At 38.7% G+C, this 21773-nt stretch overlaps 1 long non-coding RNA gene across 1 annotated transcript; it reads right to left on the bottom strand.

The window, feature by feature from the left end:
- Positions 1 to 376: 376 nt before the first annotated feature.
- Positions 377 to 3699, bottom strand: LOC116722580 (uncharacterized). The gene is made up of 2 exons (XR_004339788.1): positions 2388 to 3699; positions 377 to 2215 (listed from the first exon to the last, which is right to left on the bottom strand). It is a non-coding gene; the product is annotated as an uncharacterized LOC116722580 (long non-coding RNA).
- Between the last annotated feature and the right edge of the window lie 18074 nt (positions 3700 to 21773).

Here is a 21773-nt window from a genome sequence, read left to right on the forward strand (position 1 = left end):
ATCCGTCCTACCTTATGGTAATGCGGATGCGCACATCGATGCTACGTCACATACTGCTTACTCAGCAGATTTCTTATAAATACGTCCTACTTGTGGAAGTTTCGTTTCATGTGTTTTATTTCATCGCAGATTACGGTAAGCTTTATTTAATTTATTTTGTACCTGGCTTTCATTAAGCTGCTGTATTACTTCATGGTTTTAGTTTACATGACAGGCAGCGTGTAAATATATTTATAAATATTTATATAGTTTGCCGTCTGCAATGTCGTTACTGTAAATAAGTTATTATTTGGCAGTTAATCGGGACAAAATACATTGTTTTGTGGGCTTTTTTGTCCCTATACTTTAAAATATTTTAGTTTAGTAACTCTCTTTATTACTAAACCTTGCTAAATAGATGTTGGTAGCGATACTATGATTGAAGCTGTGCAATAGCCGTGTAATATTAGTGTATATTAATCATATCCTATCATTTCAGGTGCACAGTGACCTGCGCAGTTCGGTGAACACATTGTGGCTGCGCTGCATTTAATCAAGTCTGTCATACAACGGATTAATCCACAAGAAAGTGTTGCGGTGATCTGTATTTGTCTTTAATTTAATTCCAATAAAAAACCTGTTCCCCCTCTCTGATACTGTTTTATTCTTACAAACGCCTCTGTATTTAAAATATTTTTAACAGGTAGGATATTCTACTAAAAGGATTAGTGCACATTACAGCTTTTCATTTTAAACGGGTAGAATATTCAGATGAAGTTAGTGATCTTCTTGTGGTTTCATCATAAATTGTTCCAACGCTAAGGCAAGCATAACTCCTAAGCTTCCACTTCAGTCCCGTCACTCAAATAATGTTATCCAATATATTTAACATTAACACAACCCGCTATAGTTTTCTGTTTGTAAACATGACGGTAGGAGCTTTGGGCGCGTAGCACTGACAGATAGACTTAGCCATCTATCCGTGCTACGGTAGGAAAATCTGACCAGGTAGCACTGATAGTCAGAACTCCGGCCAACCGGGAACACATAGCTACATAAACTTTATCAGCCCAGACAGAGCCGGGAGCTGGGCAGCATGTTGAGAAGGAAAAGCCGCACAAAATTCTTGGTCCACAAATATGAATCATTCTCACCGCTCGCTCAACGCACCTCTGAAAGCGCGACTACAAGTTATTCCTGCGGTTCACGTAGAAATGCGCAACCCGAGCTAACGCGGTGGGGTTTAAACTCCTACCTTTATCAGAAAATCTGGAAAGAATCATAATTCCTCACATGGGGTTGATGTAAATATCCATACAGTGTGTCCAGTGCCTGTGTCCAGTTTGAGTGAAAGGAGGCGCGCGCGATCCGTGCTGAGGCATCCAAATGCTGCAGCGCGCGAGGCAACGGGCAGAGGCGATATAAATGCATCAATTATAAACCTATCTTCTATAAACCTATCTTTTAGGAATAATCCTGCCCCGCCAATGAAACGCTCAGAGCAACAGAGACGCTTGCAATCTGGCTTAAAAAAAAAAAAGAAAGAAAAAAATAAAAAGCAATTTAAAAAAAAAAATTTTATAGAAATGTAACACAGTAGAGAAGGGTGGTATATATATATTAGATAAATGAGCCAATAGGTTCGGCTATCGGAGCACAGTGGAGTGTTTAAATGACACACAAAGGCAGTTGGATGTATCTAAAGAACTGGCTTTAGTGACATAAAACATACAATTGACAGTTGCACAAAACACACAATTATGAAAATAAAATTACACACAATAAAATACATAAAATAATGACAATATTACTTGGCCAAGTGCTATCTCTTAGATTCAAATATTTTGGGTGCACCCTAGTAATCTGCACTCTAAATTATATTAGTCAACAGATTAATTAAATTCATTTCCAAATTGAGTTAACTCGACATCGTTCACAGAGGAGAATTTCCACCACAGCAGTATGTTATAATGTATGAAATAAAATTGGTCCAAAATGTATTGTCCAAAATAAAAAAAAACAATAAGAATGGAGAATGTCAGTCGGTGGTCTCATATATAACCAACTGTGTGTGAAGATGTGTGTTACACGCCTACCACACCGCAGGGTGCAGCAGGACTCCAAATGGGACAGACGAAATCTGGTTCTTTCTTTAGGTCCAGGTGGGAAGGCTCGCCATCAAGGTCAAAGGAGGATCCACTTCAGGAACAATCCAGCATAAATAAAAAAACCTGACCTGTCAACAGACAGGACCAGCAGAAATATAGGATTTTTACTAAGCTGTTCTAGCTTTAATCCTTTTTTCCAATACAATAATAAAACATTTCTTAATTACTCAAATAAAGGATATTTTAACAACAATGTGACAAACAACAAAAACCCAAATGAAAGGCTCAGAATATGCTCACCGATCTCAATGCGACACGCCTCAGACAACTGTATAGTGTCTCTCAGTCCGGCTGCGTGGGGCACTAGACGGTGTAACAAGGCATATTTGACCTAAATAATATAAACTTAATAAAGCAAAAATAGGTTATAGCCTAAATTTTACCTTTAACTGAACGGAGAACAAGATGAACCAACTGCCAGAAGGAGCTAACGGTTCCTAACGGCTCTAACAGCAGAAAACTGAAGTTTAGTCTTTATACTTAATAAATCATTTCCAGCCCAGAAGCTGGACGATCAACAGAAAATCTATTTACAAAAGAGTTAGTTTATAATACAGTTTGTAAATAATACAGTTCGTACGAAATACTTTAACTGTCACAATACATACGCTGGCGCTGCACAGCTCAGCTGTCTCATTACGTCGGAACTCTAGGGCAAACCAACAGTACTGCAGACCCGGGGGAGAAGGGCGGGACCCACAACGGCAGTCTGCATTCTGATTGGTTCAGACGCTCTGGAAACTAAACTTCCTATTGGCCAGGTAGACCACCCAGCCTCCTTAACCTCTGTCTCATGTGGGTTACAGAAACATAAGCAAGAAAGGCTTAGCCTGGCGGTGGGGCTAGTAAAGCATGGCGGGCCGCCAGGCCTATAATACACTGGGGGAAACCCTGTATATTTTCTTCCAGATGTAAAATGAAAAACCAAGCAGGTAGATCACAGGCCCAGGTAAGATATTCGCATAATTTCTGTCATTTTTTAGTGTTAATTAGTGTGTATGTGTCTTGTATTTAGTTTTATTTCAAATTATATGTAGTATGCCTTTTGCTGTGTTATGTTATGAAATTAAATTGGTGTTCTCATAATTCCCTATTCTATTATAATCAGCAGAGTGCAGCTGAAGCAGGACAGGACATTTTTGCTTTTATGGTGCCATATGTATTCTGAGCAACTTTTTGTTGGTAGAGTCTTATATTGATTCTATATATAAGAAAAAATAAGATGAAACTATTTAATTTATCAAGGTGGAAATTTTCCTCTGACTCTAAAACAATAAAATAAAACACATTCATAGAATCACAATATCAACCATTTGTGCATAAAGTAAAACAATATGTAACACTAGTAAAATACAGTAAAACACATGGCACGCTCTAGGTAAATGTTATCATTTGGTTTGGTTACAAATGATTATTGAGCTGTGACTAAATGACTTCTAATAAATGTTCTTAGTTGCCAGAGAGACACAATAACGCCTTCATGAGCTCAGATATTCAAACCGACAACAAAAGAGGATGGATGCTCTCTGCTAAAATATTCCTTGCCGTCTTTCATGTTGGACCTGGAAATGATGGACCTGGAAGGCCTGACTAAAACTAATTGGATGTCCAACACATTCTGGGGTTCATTAAGAATCTCGGCTTATTTCCAAGATCAAGGAGCAACTTCACGTTCAAAAATGAGCCCAAAAAGGCGCAACCCATGACTCAATAAATTTGCAAGTGAATTTAAAAAAAAAGGAGAAAAAAAAACAAGCCCAAAGCCGCTTATAATAATCAAACTTGGCAAGCGAAACTCAAAATAGTTTCTATTTTTTCATCAACAAAATGGCATCTCCCTCCATTTCTGACATTATTAGTTGATGCTGTCGCACAGAAACGTCGGTCACTCCCCAAGTCGCGTAGAGGAAATAAAATTATATTACAAAAGAAAATAGTAACGCAAAGTTATTTCACGCAAAGTGATATTGATAAGTAACTGTAGTCTGACTACTGGATTTGAAAAAGCAACGCACTAAATTACTGAAAAACCTGGTCGTTACTAAGTAACCGTTACTGACATCACTGATCATGATACAGGATATATTTCACGATATTTCTTAATGTTATTGATTCTTTTAATTTGGTGCAGTCTGTGACTGGTGCTACCCATGAGCATGGTCACACTCTTGATCTGGTTTTATCTTGTGGTCTACCAGTTTTTAATTTAGTGATTGGTGACTCATTGTTTTCTGATCATATGCCTGTTTTATTTGAGATAACGCTGTCCTGTGCTAAAGCTAAAGCACATGTTGCAGTTCAGCTCTGTCATGTTCTTAACTTTTCTACTGCTGGTCAGTTTTCTTCTGTTTTTAATCAGAACTGTACCATCCCAGAGGCTGTGGGAAATAACACCGAGGAACTCAGCAAGTGGTTTTATTCTACCAGTAAAGCAGCTCTGGATTTGGTGGCACCACTAAAAATTAGACTTCCAAAATCCAAGCGTGAACCCTGGTTAAAATGAGGTCACTCTGGCTGCCAGGAGAGACTGTCGCAGAGCTGAACGCAAATGGAAAAAGGACAAACTACAGGTGTCGCTCCAAATCCTGAAGGAATGCTGGCGCCGTTATCAAAGGATTGTAAAACGCCCAAAGAAGACACCTGTCCGGTCTGATTGTATCAAACAGTCACAATCCTGCTATTTTATTTAAAACCATTAACTCTGTTCTAAATAATCCACATAGTGGTTTTATGGAGACTTCACTTACTGTATGTGAAAGCTTTTTACACTTTTTTGATGAGAAAGTTGCTTTTATTAGGGCCCAGATTGTCCCCTCTGCTTATGACCTTCAGTTTTTGTGCCTTGTTCTGCTGTTTTACACAGCTGCAATCATTGCAGGTGGTGGTTAGTCACTTAAGGCCAACTGCTTCTCCCGATGATGCTATTCCACCCCAATTATTTAAAGATCTTTTTCTTACTATATGTCCTTCTGTCCTTGCTCTTGTAAATAGCCGCTTGTCCTCAGGTGTTGTTCCTAAAACTCTGAAACATGCAGTTCTGAAGCCTCTACTTAAGAAACCGATTTTGGATCCTACTGTTCTGGTGAATTATAGATCCATCTCTAAACTGCCTTTTATTTCAAACATTCTTGAGAAGGTAGTCAATAATCAGCTAATGGCTTATCTTAATGAACATAACATTTTTGAGGTTTTCCAATCTGGTTTTAAACCATTTTATAGCACAGAGTCAGCTCTTTTAAAAGTTTTTAATGATATACTTTTAGCAGCTGATTTTGGTGACTGTGTTGTTTTGGTGCTGTTGGATTTATCAGCTGCTTTTGATACAGTTGATCATGGCATCTTACTTTCATGTTTGGAACAGTGGGTGTCGGTCACATTGCGCTGGATTGGTTCGAATCTTATTTGGCCAAGAGTACTTTCTGTGTCTGTCTTGATGCCCATAGGTCCCCCTCTGCTCCACTGTCGTGTCCCACAGGGCTCAGTTCTAGGCCCTCTTCTTTTCTTGTTGTACCTCCTTCCTCTTGGCTCTATTTTTAGAAAATATGGGATTGCTTTTCATTGTTATGCAGATGACACACAGATATATTTACCAATGAAGAACACAGACTCCACCTCTCTTCGCTCTCTGTTTTTATGTCTGGAAGATTTGAAGGCCCGGTTGGGCCTAAATTTCTTGAAACTTAATGAGGATAAGACAGAGGTCAGTTACTTGCTTGACTTTGACAAACTTAACTTGGATGTGCTGTGGAATAAGGTGTTTTGGTTCAGCTTAAAAATAAAAAAGGTGACCTACACACAAACTGACATCAGTAGAGCAGGTGTTTAATTTAGCTAATTAGTTGATTAGCTAAATCAACTGATTTAGTTGATTAGCTAAATCAACTGATTTAGCTAATCAACTAAATTAGCTACATCAGTACTAATTTAGCTGATGTAGCTAAATTAGTACATCAGCTAAATTGAACTCAGGACTTTTCAGTAGGAGGAAATAAACACAGAAATGAGAAAAAATAACTCTGATCTGCAAGAAAAGTCCAGCCTGTTGTTTGGACTCAGGGAAACCTCTGTATCCCCTTACAACAATCTTAAAACGTTGGTCTTTCTAAGATTGTGTGGTGTGTTATGGTAGATCGTCGTTGCCGCTCCGATCTAAATCAGGGGTTTTCCCCGACTGGGATCTTAACGCAGCATGTTGAATGTGACAGGTAGCCAATCAGAAAGCGCAGATTACCTCCTGCTTTCTGAGGGGAAATTACGGAGGGGAATCCCAAACAGCTGACACGGCGCAACCCGAAGTCCAGCGGACATCGGAGATGATATGTGGAAACAACATTAATGTTTATTCAACATGCAAAGAATATAGAAATGACAAGAGGAGGAGTTGGAGCGAAATTGCTACTGCAGTTGATAAACCCGGTAACTTTTCAGCTGTTCTTCGTTAACGTGACGTAAATAGGTTCTAATGATTTTCATTCAGTCAGGACTTTACGCTGACACTAGCCACATGCATTGCAGGTAGATTGTAGTAAAGCATTGATTAATGCCTGGTTTTAAAATTAGTTAACTGGACTTGTAGCCATTATTTTGTGCCCATTGTTGGACACCACATGGCAGGACCGAACCCGATCGAACAGTTATACCTAGGATTTCTGTCGGCTAATGTTTGGTCTCAGGTTTTGAAAATGGGCCGACAATCGGCCGACCGCTCTAAGATGGTGTAGTGTGCGCTGGGCTTTACACTAAGGAAATGAGGAAGGGAGGGGTCAGTGGAGAGCACCGGAGTTGAGCCTTTTTTCATTCAGTGTCATTAACAGAAAGAGAAAAAGGCCGGTAGAGACGATAATGCCGATAATTAAAATGACATCGATAGTTTTAATTTATCTTACGATTGATTTACCGTTTATCGCCACAGGCCTAGATATACATATAATCCATGATGTGAGAGTGATATACTGTTATCAGGCTCCAGGGTTTATTTGTGGTCTAAACACAGTGGTGGAAGGTTAAACTGTGATTTAATGCATTCACTTAATTAAAGTAGTTTGAATTCTAAGATAGTTATGCCAGTTTACAACAACTGTAAGATACATGCCCATGAAATATGTCACTGTGTGTGATTAAATATGCATATAAAGTGCAGTGAATTGAAGGTACATGTTACCTGAGGGAATTGTGACAAAATATGATGTTATGGGATTATTTCTGATTTAAGGAAAGCTAATGTTGATGTCTATGATGGAATATGTCTAATGTGTACAGTAAGTTACTGAACTATAAATTGGACTGTATTGACAGTTAGATGAGCTGGTTTGTTCAGTAAATAAGCTGAGAGAAATTGGAGTAACACAGAGTGTGTCTCCCTTGTGCTCATTTACATGCTGTTTTTCAGCTTCATCTGCTGCTGACGGGTCCGGAATCCTGGTACCCTTTACCCTAGTCTGAACTAAATATTTAGTTCAGAGACAAATATTTGCCTTGTTAGCCAAATACTTAGCTCAGAGCTAAGTATTCAGCTTGCTCAAGGCTTATCATTTAGCTCAATATAATATATATAGCTTGGTCACTAAATCTTAAGCTTAAATAAATATTTAGCTTAATGCTAAATGTAGTTTGTAAACTAAATATTTATTGTTTAGCCTGACAGGGCTCCATGGGTTAAAGCCTGGCCACCAGGCGCTTGCCAACGTGCCCCTCCTCCAGGCCTGGCTCCAGAGTGGGGCCCGTTGACCCACGTCCGGGAGAGGGAACACTGTTTCCATTGGTGGTCCTCATCATAAGGGGTATTTGGGCTGCACTTGGTCTGGTTCCTCACCTAGGACCTCTCTGCATTGGGTGACCCTACCAGAGGCATGAAGCCCCTGACAGCATAGCTCCAAGGATCACTGGGACACTCAAACCCCTCCACCACGATAAGGTGGCAGCCCATGGAAGGGATGTGTATATGTGTGCATGTTGGGGTGGGTGTGTGTGTGCATTTATGTATGTGTGTATGTACAGTATATGTATGTAACATTTATTATTTAAGAACGAGAGAGAACGAGAGAGAGAGAGAGCAAGAAAGAATTGTATTTTTTTCATTTTTTTTCAACATGAGGAAATGAGCACAATGTGGTGGCAGGTATATTTTTAGTTTTTTATTCTCTAGTGGCCTTTATTAAACAGTAATTGAACAGGAGATTTGGAGGAGAGAGAAGGGACTGACATGCAGCAGATTACCCAAGACTTGGAATTGAACCCGGGATAACTGTGTTGAGGTCTACAGCCTCTGAAGATGTTGAGCATCCTGTCGTTCTTCTCTTTTATACCAGTAGACTACACATAAGCTCAACAACACATAGGTTTCTATTTATAGCAATGTATTCATTTAAGAATCGATTTTCCTCACCAACAGTAATAATTTCTGATTATCTTCTCTGTTTCATGGATTGTGCTTCGTTTTTACTTTTTCTACTCAGTTTTTCATGTTAAATTGCACTTTTTTTTATTAAGTTTGTTATATTATATTGAATACATTTTTCTAAATAAAGACTAACAGAAAGATCACACAGTTCCTTTCATTTTTGATAAAGCCTGTTTTTTCTTATAACAAACAAACCAGATAGAACAAGTTTGGGCTTCTTCAGGGTCCAGAGTATTAAATTATGATTACAATTATCATCTAATATTATGCACAGATGTAATTCTAACCTTAATTTAACACCCGGGGACCCTGAAGAAGTCCAAACTTGTTAAATCAGCTTTTTTATGTTTGGTGTAAAAAAAACAAACACAGGATTTATCAAAGAAACAAAAAGATGAATGGACTGAACTTATGAATTGCCTTGCTAATCATTTTGACCACTCAAAGCACTTCACACTACAGTCACATTCACCCATTTACACCGATATGCAGATCGGTAAGCAACAAAAGTGCCTTGCCCAAGGGGACCTCGACATGTGGCAGGAGGAAGCTGAACTCGAACTTACAACCTTCTGATCACAAGACGACCACTCTACCCACTGAGCCACAGTCACCCTGAAATCTTTTTTTTAAAAAGCCACTGCATGATCCTTCTGTTAACCTTTTTTAAATTCCGGATTTAAACACATTTCACTACGAAAAAATGCAAGTGCAACATAAAATGTGAGTAGAGAAGGTAAAATAAAGGACAAACCATAAAACTACAAAAACAGAGAGAAAATAAACAGAAATCATTTCTATTACAAGAAGAATTTTAATTCTTAAATTAATCGGTTGCTATAAATATTGAGCTATGTGTTGTGGCACTGTGCCATCTGCCACTAAAAAAGTGAAGGGAAAAGGGCTAAAGTAGAGGAAGCAGCCATCGTTGGAATAGTCTTAGATTTAGTGCTGATACCTCAAGACTTTTAGGCGATTTTTAAAGCAATTCTTGCAGTTTCTTTAACACTTTTGGGGGGCAATTTACATTGACCAATTGACCTAACCTACATGTTTTAGGAGATGTGGGGGGAAACCAGAGCACCTGGAGAAAACCCACGCAAGCACGGGGATAACATGCAAACTCCACACAGCAAAGATCTGACACATCCTCCCTGTGAAGCTTCAGTGCTAACCACTGCATCACCGTGCTGCCCGCTTTTTTTCTATTTCAAATTCATCTTAGCGTTTGATTGTTTTTTGAATTGGGTTAGGAAGGGATCTTTGTTCTAGTTGGTTAATGGGGGGAAAAAACTTGCCTTTTTAATTTTTGTCATGACGGAGCGTCGCATGGCATGATAGTTAAAGTGAGATGTTCTTGATTTTCGTTCACTCTTTTCCTTCTTTTTTCTGTTTCTTCAAACACAGAATGTTTCGTAGTTTTTTCCAAACTGAAAGCTTTGGCTTTTTCCTTTTACCATCCTGCATGGATTTAGGATCTGGGTTGTCCACATTCTCCTGGATGGTTTCTACAGCGAACTCCGTCTTTGCTGTGGATTCCAAATCCGTGGAACATCCTGATGAGGTTTCTTCTGAGAAATCCTTCTCAGAAGAAACCTCTTGATGTAAAACGTCAACCTGGTCAGGTTGGCTCTCTGAATCTTTCTCCTTCTCTTGAAAATCTGCAAACTCTTGTGATGTTTTTTGTTGTAGGTCTTCCCTCTCATCTCTCAGAGAGTTGGCAAGCTGGAGATCTTCATTTTCTCTTTCCAATTTAATATTTCTCTCACAACTTACTTGCTGATAGTTTTCTGCTTGTTGTGTTAGTGCAGCAACATCCGTTTCATATCTACAATTCAGCTCCTTGTACAAACCTTTAATCTTCTCTAACTCAGTCTGTGCATCCCTTTCCTTTTCTTGCAGGATTTTCATATCTTTTGCTGTGTTTTCCTGGAGGTCGGCATTCATGGCTTTTATGTTGTGGAGTAGAGCCAAGTCTTCCAAGTGAGCTTTTTTCTCCTCAGTTATTTGCACCTGAAGATTTTGCACCTGCTGTTGAAGTGAAGAATGGCTTGTGTCATACTGGCCTATATTAGATTTTAAATGTTTTGCGAGCCCGTTGAATTTCTGCTGCAGAGTCTGGAACTCTTCTGTCATTGTTTCATAGAGATGATCTTGCTCAGCTTTCAGTTTGTTGATTTCCTCAAGGTCTTTCTTCGCTCTCTCAGAACTGGCTTCTCTTTCACGATCTATCTCTTTCTTGTATGTTTCTACTTGGGCTTTAAGTCCAGAAACATCTCTATCATACTTCCCGTCGAGTTCTTCATATGAACGTGTGACCTGGTCCAATTCGTCCTGCAAACTTTTTTCGCTGCTTTGCAGAAATTTGATCTCTTTTGACATTTTTTGAAACACATCTTCTTTTTCAGCTCTTAGATTTTCAAGGAGCTGTTGTACCTCACTATCCCTCTCTTCACAAAACGTTTGTATCTCAGCCTCCTGCCTCACCAGAGCAATGTCAGCTTCATACTTAGAGCAAAGCTCCTCGTAAGAAGTCTGGAGTTTGTCCAGTTCTTCTTGGAGGGCTTTACCTTTTTCTTTTTCAGCCTGGATTTCTGACGAAAATGCTTCTTGGCTGAGGAGATGGGCCGTCTTTAAATCTACAAAGTCTTGTTGCAGCATCTTCTTATTCTTATGTCTCACATCGTTGTGCACCTTGGAATTAAGGATCGCAGCGCTGACAGCTGCTGGATCACTAAGCTTCTCTACTCTCTCGAGTTCCCTCTTTGACTCTTTGGACTTGTTGATGAACACTTCTTTGATAGCTTTCTGCCTTTTTAACTGGAGTTTCGTTTCTTCCAGCTCTTCTTCCATGTGGGCCAGTCGTTGGTTATCTTCAAACCTTTGGGCTCTCTCCATTTCCAAAAAAGCACGCAGCCTTTGGATTTCCTCGTGTAAAACATTCGGGTGCACAGGAGGGAACCTGCCTTGGGCGTTGTGCTGGAATCCCCTTCTCATCTGGGGTCCCATCTTTCCATTGTGGTATCTTGGGTTTTGATGAAACATTTTCCCTTAAATAGTTCTTTAAAATCAGTCGGTTTCTAAATTACCTGAACGGTATTTGAAAGAGCTTTGAGTATGTCTGAACTGGTCAGCGATATAGCAAGCAATGAAAGATATGCAGAATTGTGTTCTGTACATATATGTCTAGTTGATGACATCACACAGACTGCCTCACTAGTGACATCACAGAATCTTCTGCTGGTGGTGTTACATCATCTCACCAGTAAATTTCATGCTTTTTATTCTTGTTTATATTCAAAATAGTCTGATTCACTTGTTTTTTTCCGCCATATGTGATCATTTCTTTTGAACATTTTTCAATATCTATTCATTAGAAAGTTAATTTTGCTAGTTTAGTCAAACATTTATTTTCTTGTTCTTGTGTTAGCAAACATTGGAAAAAGAAAGTTGGAAAGAAAATTTGTAATAAGTAGATGAGGTCTGGAAAGTTTGTTTCTTTTATCAAACATTTATTGCTTTTGTAGTTTTTTGTTTTTTTTTGCTTTATATACATATATTGATGTGGGAAGAGGTAACATTTTGCTAAGTTAATGCCATGAGTAGAAATAAATATATAAATATAAAATCCTTTAATAAAATGAAAATGACAAGAACTAATTAAAATAATAATAATAAAACAATTGAACTAGTCGGGGCTGAGCACAAATAAAGTTGCAAGATTTACCCATGAGAAAACCAGGGATCTCAAACCCATCCCACCATGCTTGACCGCCACAAACTCAGTGTGTGCCACAGTAAATGTTAAGCCTAGGTCATTTTCAGACCTATGCAAATGCATGATTTTTGTTTGTATGCCCTCATATTTAGGTCCTCTCTTCCATGATCTACCATCTTGGATGGTAGATGAAGACAAACCAAGATCAACTGACCGACCAGCAGGTGGCGGTAGTGTACCAACTTGTTCTGTGGGAAGAAAACAACAAGGTGAAGAAGAAGAATATCTGCAACGTGCTGCTGTTGTGGTTAGATGCTATAGCCGGAGTCTCACTTTCTCTGGTTTTACTGTAGTCGACATTTTTTCGCATTTGGGTCAGTACATAGTTCACACAAGAACTATCTTGTTGCAGACACATTTAACCCCAGAATATTCTAACATATTTGACTGACTGCTACAAAGGTTATTATTGGCATTTGTTCCTGGATTTCCTGGTTCCTGGAAAAGTTTCAGATCCCTTCACAGATGTTGAAGTCTGGAGAATCGTTTTAAACACTTTGGGACCTTCATGTGCTTCCTTAGCCACTCCTTTGTTGCTTTGTTTGGGGCAATACTAACAGGACTCATCCTTAGTTTCTTGGGCACATAACCAGTTCTCTAATTATTTTATAAAATATATTTTATTGTTGCATGCAGTTTTGGTTCATTTTTTGTTAGCAAATGTTAAAAATCTGTGAGGCATGTTGCACCGTAGCCCTCTGAATGAACATAACCAAGTTGTATTTCGCAGGAGTTTGAACTGAACTTATTAATTTGCTGAAAGAAGACAAGTTTTTATTTTTTGAAGTTCATAGTTTTGGTTCTTCAGTGAAATTTAAAGTTTTACAGTTTGTTTTTTTTTCACAGGGTTTCAGAAAGTCACAGCTGATGAAACCCAACAAATGGTTGAGTGTGAATAAAGTAGAACTAGTTTGGAGCTAAATACTCCAGACTAGTGTGATGCCCACTGGTGTGTGCCCACAATAGGAAAAAAAGGAGCATGCATTTCTTTAAATGTTTATGGGGTTATGATAAGTAGCTATTTTATTTGTTGTTAACAGGGATTAATGACGACGGGTGTAGTAGCGGTGTTTCACCAGTAGGTGTCGCGTGGAGACTCTGAGCTGCCTGTTGCTCTACCGTTTCTCATAAGTTGAGAGAAATGGGAGTAACGCAGACTGCGTCTTACATAGAATAGAATAGAAGTACTTTATTCATCCCAGCAGGGAAATTACTTCGCAGTTACAGCATAGAGACAAGACACAATAACAACTACCACTGAGTAGTAGTTGTAGATAAAATAAAATAAAAATATAAATTGTAAAATATGAAATGCTGTTAATATAAAAAGCAACTTAAGAGCAGTCCTTGCAAAGATAAAAAAAAATGCAGATATGTATATATAAATATATGTACAGCAAGTGTGCCATAGTGCAGTTGTGCAAAATCGGACTGATTAGTGCAGAACAATGATTTAGCTTTTATTGTACAGTGAGATGGCATGTGGCAGGAAGGATTTCCTGTATCTGTCACTACGACAGCAGAGCTGGAGCAGCCTATGTGAGAAGGTGCTCCGCTGTCTGTCCACTATGTGTTGGAGAGGGTGCTGTTTATTGTCCATAATAGACAGAACCTTCTTCAGTGTCCTCCTCTCCACCACAGTTTCCAGGGACTCCAGCCTTAGTCCCAGTACAGAGCCAGCTTTCCTGATGATTTTGTCCATCATGCTGTTTTTCAGGTGAGAATAACCTTTAAGTTTATTTTAATAAAGTACTTTTTTAATTATTCGGTATTGTTCGAGAAATGTTTAGGGAAATGCGTCAATGTGTGAAAGATATTGGAAGAGTTTTGTTGTGTTTTGGAGCCAACAGCGGCTAGAGGAAGTAGCCAACATGCCGTGATGCTAGTTGGTTAGCACACTGTAGCGGCAGATAATAGCGGGTTCGGTAGAATTACTAACAATAACCGCTTGTAAAGGAAGTTGGGATATACATAGGCCTGTCACGATAGCAAATTTTGCTGAACGATTAATTGTCTCAAAAATTATTGCGATAAACGATAATATTGTTTGAAGACCTTTTTACACTGATTTAGGGTAGGGTTAGGGTAAGGGGTTAGGGTTAGGGTTAGGATTGACTAGCCGTACTTGGTGCTAGAGTGGCTAACACGAGTAACAGTTTAGTCCAAAGCCTTTTCTGTTAAAATAAAATCTTTAGTGTATGTCAGATACAGACACATTGCATATTGATCTGTTTAGCTAACGTAAGACTGTGTAGCAGACAGGCTTCAAGGTGTAGAAGTTGTATCAGTTCTGCCATTATGCTGTACTTAGCTAACGGGAAGCTAAGTGTGTTTGTGAGATGGCCGCACACGTGACCACGTAGAATGGGCATCAGCCAATGAAAAGCGGCCCCTGTGGTAAGGTCCATAGTCACATTAGGTTGCTGGGTTTCAAATGACGTAGCACCGATGTGACCCAATGCAGATGGAGGGCAGGAAGTCAATGGAGCCCATTTATTTCTGTTGATCCAGCATCAAAAAGCCTAAAGTCTGAGTCCTGTACGGTTGTTCCAGTTGTTTTAATAGAGAGAAAGATAATCGTTATTTTCGTGTTTTGAAGGTAGTTGGTCACAAGGGAGTTAATTTTAAAAAACATCGAGAAAAAGAGGAGAAAAGTGGATCAACAATCTACAGCTAACAACAGGAGGTATGAAAACTAACAATGCCAAAGCTTACAGCAATTACTTTCTAACAAGTTTAAATTGTATTTTCAGATGTTTTATCGGACAGTTACTAACAAAGACAAGCATTCATACAGTATGTAAGGTAAGATATATTATTTTTATGCACTAGCGTGGTTGCCCTCAGAGTGCTAATGTTGTTAGCAGCTAGCTCAGTGCCGAGTCACAGAGAAAATATAATGTTTATTCAGCAGAACTTTCATACTAAAAAATAAAAGCTAAATAAATGAAATATCACCTATCCAGCCATATAGTCACAGGAAGCTGTGACTGTTCCCCCCCATGATTGGTGTCTGTCTGGCCATGAACTATATTCGTGGTCAGACATGAACAAGGGGGTTTCTGTAGATCGGTGTGAATAGTTGACCTACATTGGACCTGATTCCAGCATCCTACAATGACTCAACATTCACATACAACTCCAGCATGAAGTTAGGTTTACAAAAGCTAAATAAATTATACCAGGAGATTGAAGCTCATAGAAATAACATGGGTTACTTAAAATAGCACAATTCACTACTCACCTGACAGAAACAAGTCAACAGTCATTTAATGCTTATTTTGAGCCTAATAAAAAGTACGACAACACAAAAATTGTTTTTAAATGTATAATATAGGTATTTTTGCTTTCCAAAGTCACTATTGGAGATGTTTGGTAGTTCTAATATGTTTTGTTATGACTGACTGACGACAAAGCAAAGTTACTGTAGGTAGTATTCACAAATGTAGAGCAGAGTGAAACAAAAATTATTTCTATACTTTAGATTTGAAAACTGATTTCTGTTTTGCGACAGACACAGCCTGCTCTGTGAACATTGCCATATTTCCAATGGCAACATTTTATTGTATAATGATTTTGTCAAAATATACTCATTAAAATGTACTAACATTCAATTTAATAGTCTTAAAGGCAATTCCTCCAGCTACTGTAGTGATTATTTGTCTCAAACTCAAAATTCCAAAATCAAAAAAACTCAAGAGTCAAAAGTGATCAAAGTGAATTAAACTCAAATAGTCACCTGATGCACCGTGGGTTTCTGGTTTACGCAGTTCAAAAAAGGGATCAAAACAGTCAAAATGCAGCTCTTTCGTTAGTTTATTCCAATTTCCAGATAAAAACAAGTTGCAGGCTTCACAGGATCCTACTAGTTCTCCTGTTCTGACTCCTGCACCTGTTCTCTCATTGATTGACTGATGACTGACTGATAACTGACATAACTGGGACTGACTGATACTGGAACTGGTACAAAATCATATGACCACCCACGTGCATAATGACCTAACTAAAACCTTCCTATTTATACTGTGACACACCCACGTCCCAAACTGAAATTAATCAACTAATTAAGTGAATTACTAACCAAAGAACCTATTTGAAAATAACAAATTAAACAAACATTCTAATTATAAATCAACAAGAAAATAAGCAAATAAAAATGAACTAAATAATATCAATTCCAAGATTTAACTGAAAGTAGATAAATAGCTCCTACAGCTACGATTCACTTAATTAAAGGTATGATTCCATATTCAGCTGTTACTCTAAAGAACTATAAAGAACCATGTGTCAGGAGGCTGGATTTTGGGTTTTGTGTAGGGTTTGCCTTCCTCAGTGTCCTCCAGAGGGAGCCAGTTAGCCGCTGTGGAGGATGGACCTGCCATACATCTTGCACACCTGCAATTCATCCGGGCTCGTCCCTCGAGATGTTGCCAGTCCCTCGACGCCCGAATGTTAGCCTTTATGGTACGCTGAGCCCTCCAGTGTTCTACCATTGTTGCTCTTTGTGTGAAAGTTTTATTAGCTCTGCGACTCACCTCTACTATACCTTCTTTAAAGGTATCTTCTGAAGAAGCTCCTGGAATTCTCCCTTCAAATCCCTTCGGTCTCTACCTCTGGATCTCATACCACGACTCAACATTAACATAGGGTATTAACATGCTCGTTGTGATCAATTTTGCTTTGTTTTGGACCAGAGAAATCCCCTTCCGGCCCTCCAGCTGAATTTCACGCGTCATCCAGGTCACATGTCTGAAACCCAGCAATTTGTGGTACAACCTTTTGTGGTAACAGTTTTATAACATGTTTCGCAAATTACCTCATTTTTTTTTACATCCTCCATATAAAATCCAAACCACTGGCAAATTATTGATCCAGCGCTGTTTCTCTTTGGAACTATATGAGTTCATCTGATTCCTCTTCAGTTACACGTCTCATTCACCCGCTTGTTTCAAACTCTCCACCATGTTGGTTGTTTTTCCAAGTGATTTTTAGAACATTTTCAGGTTGGGAGGGGGAGGGACTAGTGATGCATTCATAGGGTGTCGGATAAACCATACTCACAGTGAATTAGATGGCAAAAGCTTACTATTTTAGCAACAGTTTTTACTCGATGGTTGCAATAGAGCCATTTTAACCATCGTAAATTAAAAATCTCGCGATACATCGAGTATACTCAATACATCGCCCAGCCCGCCTGGAGTGTTTGATTCTTTCATGCAAATTTGAAAAATCCTTTAATCTCCCGTGGCAACCATTCAGCTGTGCCAAACACCTGGTTGGACCTAGCCCCTCCTTCAAGTTCCTCCTTTAAGCTGCAGTTTCCAAGCTTCCTCACTTCAGAGCTTCCATCTGACAGAGCAGCCCTTCACAACAACTCCCCACTCAGCTCCTTCATATTAGTCAGCAGCAATTAACAAACATCTGGTGGAACTGCACATCTGCTAAGCCCATTATACGAGCTACTTCTCTGATAAAAACATTTTTAAAGGGTAAATAGAGGAGCCATGAAGTCATTCCTGAGCTTCAGGAAGAGCACGAGATTTTAAAAAGACAGAAGCCCAATTTCAAGATGTTAAATTACAAAGTAAAATTTCTTTTAAATCATATTTGATATAAAGCATTTTAATAAGTGAAAATCACATAGTTACTTGATTATGCGATAAAATTGTCACAATGTCAGTGTTTTGGGATGTGTTGTGGGTTTTTTATGTTTCATAAGTTTAGTTTTCTTTCGGATGTCAGGTTTTATTTCTTGTCTATATGGATGTAGGTCATTGGTTCTCCAGCTCTGTCTCTTCTGTTAATTTAGCTCATGTTTTTCACCTGTGTCTCCTGATCGGTTACCTGTTTCCTGTAGTATTTAAGTTCGAGCCATGTCCTTGTCTGCTGCTGTATTCTTGTACAGTGGTGTGAAAAAGTGTTTGCCCCCTTCCTCATTTCCTGTTTTTTTGCATGTTTGTCACACTTAAGTATTTCGGAACATCAAACCAATTTAAAAAATAGTCAAGGACAACACAAGTAAACACAAAATGCAATTTGTAAATGAAGGTGTTTAGTATTAAAGGAGAAAAAAAATCCAAACCATCATGGCCCTGTGTGAAAAAGTGATTGCCCCCCTCGTTAAAATAGATTATAACTGTGGTTTTTAACACCCGAGTTCAATTTCTCTAGCCACACCCAGGCCTGATTATTGCCACACCTGTTTTCAATCAAGACATTACTTAAATAAGAGCAGCCTGACACAGTAAAGTCCACCAAAAGATCCTTAAAAGCTACACATCATGCCGAGATTCAAAGAAATTCAGGAACAATTGAGAAAGACAGTAATTAAGATCTATCAGTCTGGAAAGGGTTATAAAGCCATTTCCAAAGCTTTGGGAATCCAGCGAACCACAGTGAGAGCCATTATCCACAAATGGCGAAGACATGGAACAGTGGTGAACCTTCCCAGGAGTGGCCGGCTGCCCAAACTCACCCCAAGAGCGCAGCGACGACTCATCCAAGAGGTCACAAAAGACCCCACAACAACGTCCAAAGAACTGCAGGCCTCACTTGCCTCAGTTAAGGTCAGCGTCCATGCCTCCACCATCAGAAAAAGACTGGGCAAAAATGGCCTGCATGGCAGAGTTCCAAGAAGAAAACCACTGCTGAGCAAAAAAAACATTAGAGCTCATCTCAATTTTTCCAAAACACATCTTGATGATCCCCAAGTCTTTTGGGAAAATATTCTGTGGACCGATGAGACAAAAGTGGAACTCTTTGGAAGGTGTGTGTCCCATTACGTCTGGCGTAAAAGGAACACTGCATTTCAGAAAAAGAACATTATACCAACAGTAAAATATGGTGGTGGTAGTGTGATGGTCTGGGGCTGTTTTGCTGCGTCAGGACCTGGAAGACTTGCTGTGATAAATGGAACTATGAATTCTGCTGTCTACCAAAAGATCCTGAAGGAGAATGTCCGACCATCTGTTCGTGAACTCAAGCTGAAACGAACTTGGGTTCTGCAGCAGGACAATGATCCTAAACACACCAGCAAGTCCACCACTGAATGGCTGAAGAAAAACAAAATGAAGACTTTGGAGTGGCCTAGCCAAAGTCCTGACCTGAATCCTATTGAGATGTTGTGGTATGACCTTAAAAAGGCTGTTCATGCTCGAAAACCCTGTAATGTAACTGGATTAGAACAATTCTGCAAAGATGAGTGGGCCAAAATTCCTCCAGAACGCTGTAAAAGACTCATTGCAAGTTATCGCAAACGCTTGGTTGCAGTTGTTGCTGCTAAAGGTGGCCCAACCAGTTATTAGGTGTAGGGGGCAATCACTTTTTCACACAGGGCCATGATGGTTTGGATTTTTTTTCTCCTTTAATACTAAACACCTTCATTTACAAATTGCATTTTGTGTTTACTTGTGTTGTCCTTGACTATTTTTTAAATTGGTTTGATGTTCCGAAACACTTAAGTGTGACAAACATGCAGAAAAACAGGAAATGAGGAAGGGGGCAAACACTTTTTCACACCACTGTATGTGTCTCACCTGGTGTCACCCTTATTTTGCTTACTCGTGTCTAAAAACATCAGTAGATAAACTGCAAGATGTCACGCCACCATTCATTTTTTGGTTCGCCTTCACATCCTAAAACATCTTACCTGACAAAAATGGCACAATGTGTCTGGAAAATACATACTACTGACCTTTTAAGTATTACTCAAAGACAACACAAGTAAACACAAAATGCTTTTATAAAAGAAAGTATTTATTTTTAAGGGAGAAAAATTTCAAACCTACATGTCCATATGTGAAAAATGTTTGAACCTTAAACCTCCTTGAATAGTTGAGGCACCTTTTGCTCAGTGTACAGAATTATAAAAGGTAAATTGTAAGTACTTGCAAATAACCAAGAGATTCATCCTCTAGATGTCTGGAACATGGCCATTTGTAATCCAATGCAACAAGTGGGAGGGATTCTGCAACCTGAGCCAGACACCTGAGAACCAAGCCACTCAGGTGTCTCTTTCTAACCGGAGACATGACAGAAGACTGGGTGCAAAGGAAATAAAAAATAAAAACGGGAGCACATTGTCATTGAAAGTACGGTGTGGTTGGACTTAATTTTTTTCAGATAAAGCTAAATTACATGTGGACAATGACATGATGAGTATTGCAGAAACAGGTATGTTTAATTTGCAAGCTACAGTTTCATAGAATTACTTCATACTATATTTTTCTTTGCTGATTTTCTTGCTGATCTGATTCTTATTTTTCATTATCTTTTACCCTTCCATTGACTCTCTACCCCATGTCTCTTCACAGATACTGCTGCTAACACCACTGATACATCAAGTACAACAACAGTAAGGGACAAAAACTGAAAAATGATCAAATTAAATGTTTGTGCAAGTATTTTTTTTAGAATTCATGTAAACAAATGGTGCATTTGGTGATTCTGAAGTAATTTCATGTCCATTTTGTATTTCTAACTTTATTTGTGTTCATTTCTGTTTCCTGGATAATATTTCAAGAAAATATGCATAAGAAAGTTAGAGCAAATGAAGATAAGAAGTAGACTGGACTTCATAAAATAAAAAAAAAGTTTCAATATTCACCACCTGCCTCCCTTGTTAGTAACACCTAACTGCTTATTTGCACTCAGAACAGGTAGCCTATCAGATGGCAGAAACTCAATGCATTTAGGCATCTAGTTTCACACAGAAGGCAAATGGGACCAAATCTATTTTTTCCCCCCAATATATGACATGTATCCGACTTTTTATTGACAGTTGGAATGACCTTGTTATGTGTTACTAAGTTGGATATGTATGATTGTTTTCAAAGCATTTCCAGCCTGAACAGTCATATCGCATTTTATCGGACTTTTATGACATTGATGTGAGACGTGTAATTTTGCACCAGAAAAATCCGGATGCGGTCATAAGTTCATTCATGAACTTATGAATGAAGTCTGACAGTGAAGTGCATCACTGACAGACCTGGGGCCTCATGCATAAAGCGTGCGTGCGCACAAAAAATGTGCGGCATTGTATTTTACGCACAAGCCGGCATGTATAAAAATTAACTTTGTATCAAAGTCTACGTAAATGTACGCACATTTAGCTGCCGTGAAAATGTGCGGCAGGACGGCAAACTTTTTCAGTGAACAATATCAAACTACAAAGCGTCAAAACTCTCCTAAATACACTGAAATCTGACTCCATTCAGTTATTTAGACCAAGAAGTTTCAAACCGAATGTTTTTTCATGATTTTAATATTTTATTGTTTATACGTAAACAATGAAACTGAACCACATTTGTCCTCAGACAATAATATAACACGCACACAAAATAAAGAAAATAAAAATAAAAGCGTGTGAAAACCTCACTCGAATGTAAATAGTACTTTTCCTCAGTTTTTGTCTCATAAAGATGTAACGCATTGGTCTCTGTGCCGA

The sequence above is a fragment of the Xiphophorus hellerii genome, chromosome 7, assembly GCF_003331165.1.
Source record: "Xiphophorus hellerii strain 12219 chromosome 7, Xiphophorus_hellerii-4.1, whole genome shotgun sequence".
Classification (NCBI taxonomy): Eukaryota; Metazoa; Chordata; class Actinopteri; order Cyprinodontiformes; family Poeciliidae; genus Xiphophorus; species Xiphophorus hellerii.